General features: G+C 29.8%; 1 protein-coding gene across 1 annotated transcript in view; it reads left to right on the top strand.

Moving 5' to 3' along the window:
* Window positions 1-6: 6 nt before the first annotated feature.
* bond (elongation of very long chain fatty acid james bond protein) overlaps window positions 7-2,386 on the top strand; it is a 36,170-nt gene continuing 33,790 nt past the window's right edge. Inside the window, exon 1 of the mRNA XM_017625351.1 lies at window positions 7-202. The gene's annotated coding sequence lies outside the window, so the exon portion shown is untranslated. The remainder of the gene's footprint in view (window positions 203-2,386) is intronic.

Raw genomic sequence — 2,386 nt, 5'->3', positions numbered from 1 at the left:
TTTTTTTTTTTGGTTTTCAGTGAGTTTTGATAGTTTTGTGGCAATAACACACGGATGCCAACAAGAAACACATACAAACATACACGTACGGCAAGAATTTACGCATTCGAGTACGTTTCAGCAGTGATTGTCATATTCTGACAGTTTGTTAACAAATTGCCAGCATTTATCGACGATTTTGTGTGTTTGGTGCAAATAAAAGGTACGGAAGTGGCGGAAGTTATTACGTTATTTGAATATAATATTTTAAAGAATTTTGTGTAACGAATGGTAAAAAATATATGCATACATATGTATGTACATACGTATAAACATACGTATGATGTATGTACTTATATACATCTACATATTGATGCTAATACAAACTTTTGGTTTTGAAAGTTTGTAAACACAAATTTCCGCAGCAAATGGAAATGGTTTTCAAAGCAAACACTTTGCTTTTATGCGCGTGACAGATTTAGAGATGTTATTGTGTAAACCTGTGTGAATATGCTGCTTTAGCTGTAGTATGATTTTTTTATTTTACAAGTAATTTTATGGTGTATTTTTATTTTTGAATTAACAAAAATCCTACTATTATTTATTGAAAATTTCCAGATTAAACGCATAATATCACTCAAATATTAACACAAATTTTTTAACTATTCAGCCTGTATTTGTTAAATATGTTTTTTTTTTTTTGTTGTTCGCTTGCAAATATATAACTAAACAATCCATATATGTATATATTTCCATTTCCAAGTTTCAAAAACAAGTTCGTGTCCTAAGTCTTTTGAATTTTGTCAAAGACATCGCGAAAACGAGCATTGAACTGTGCTTCATTTTTCTTAAAACCTATATGCGTCTATTCTCGCCTTTGATCTTGAAAGTAATGCAAATTCTTGCTTTAAGTAAGTTAAATTTTTTTTAGACATGGTAGACCAAAAAAAAGGGGCAGTCAATTTTCAAATCAATTTGAATCATAGCATTTTTAAAAGTAACTACATTGCTTTTGAATTCGTCCGTGCACCTTGTAATCTATGAATTTCTGTGACTTCTAAACTACTAACATTTGCACTTAATCGATCAAACTGCAATTTTCTTTAATTCGACTTCGATTTGGCCGATCTGCCTTTTCGTCACTCGGTCGCTTGGCATTTTATTCTCTAATTGTAATTTAAAGCTTTATGCTTCTTTTCTTTGCTAATACTTTACTTGCTTAAACACTCGATTTTTCTAGTTGACCTTAACCTAAAGCAGCAGATAAATTAAAACCAATAACATATCTAATACGCACAAAAGTAAGCGCTTACTTACTCACACATACATAAATAAAATATTAAATTTAGAATATAATTACCGGCGCGTTAACGCAAAGTCTTTTTAGACACCACTGACTTAGTTTAAGAAAATAAAGTGTTTAGAATGGCGTAAGGCTGTGGTGTGCTTTAATTTGCACTTTACTATTCTTTTTTTGCTTAAGTCATTTAAACCATCCATTTGTTTTATGGATTGCTTTCAATGTTATATATTATAATTTTCAATGTTATTTAAACATTTGTTTAAATACGTATTTACATATGCATATATTTGGTTTTTGTATTTCCAATTTTTCTATAATTTTAAATGTTATAGCACCAATTGAGAGACACCTCACCGATTTTGTAACTTTTTTTTGTTCAGCCCTTTTTGCTATATCAATTTTTGAAAAAAAACCTCCTTTGTTTTTAAATTCCCACAACCTTGCGAAAAATCGGGCCGCTGCACAGTGCCGCCTAAGTGGGCAAAAATCGAAAATTCCAATATCTGCAATGTGAACTTGTTTGGTATTTTTGTAAAGACAAATTATCCACTAAAAAGAATTAAACAGACATTGTCCTAATTAATTAATTATATGCCGCCAGGAAGCCACTAAATTCGACAAATTTTATACTAAGAATTTTAATAAAAGCATAGCCAGGCGTAAGCTCTTCACAGAAAAAAATGTCAAAAATATATTCTTCGAAATAAAATGTTGGTTTGACGTTTCTTGTTTCCATATAGATAGTAGAGAATTACCGAAATTAAAATTTTGGAATGAAATTAAACACAGGGTGTCCCTGCGGTTTTCAAAAAAAAAAAGAAGCATTTTTTTTAAACAAAATTTCAAAAAATGCTAAATTTTAATAGGTTATCTTTTTTTTAATTTTATTAAATAGTACGGGCTCTTAGCTTTCAAAAGAAGAAATAAAAACCTGCTCATTTTTGCACTTTCTGAAGTAATGCGTTTTTCGCTAATGGATAAAATAATTTATTCATTTTTTGTCAGTGCCTTGAGATCTGCAAGATTCGTTCCATTTTCAAAAATGAAGTGTCAGATTAAAAAGCTTGGCCTGTGGATACTAGAAGGTTTATTTTATTTTTTTTT

This window comes from Rhagoletis zephyria, unplaced genomic scaffold (assembly GCF_001687245.7).
Source record: "Rhagoletis zephyria isolate East Lansing unplaced genomic scaffold, Rhagoletis_zephyria_1.1 Rzeph_scaffold_04006, whole genome shotgun sequence".
Taxonomy (NCBI): Eukaryota; Metazoa; Arthropoda; class Insecta; order Diptera; family Tephritidae; genus Rhagoletis; species Rhagoletis zephyria.
The sequence above is the reverse complement of the archived record's forward strand: the minus strand, read 5'-3'. Positions and strand labels throughout refer to the sequence as shown.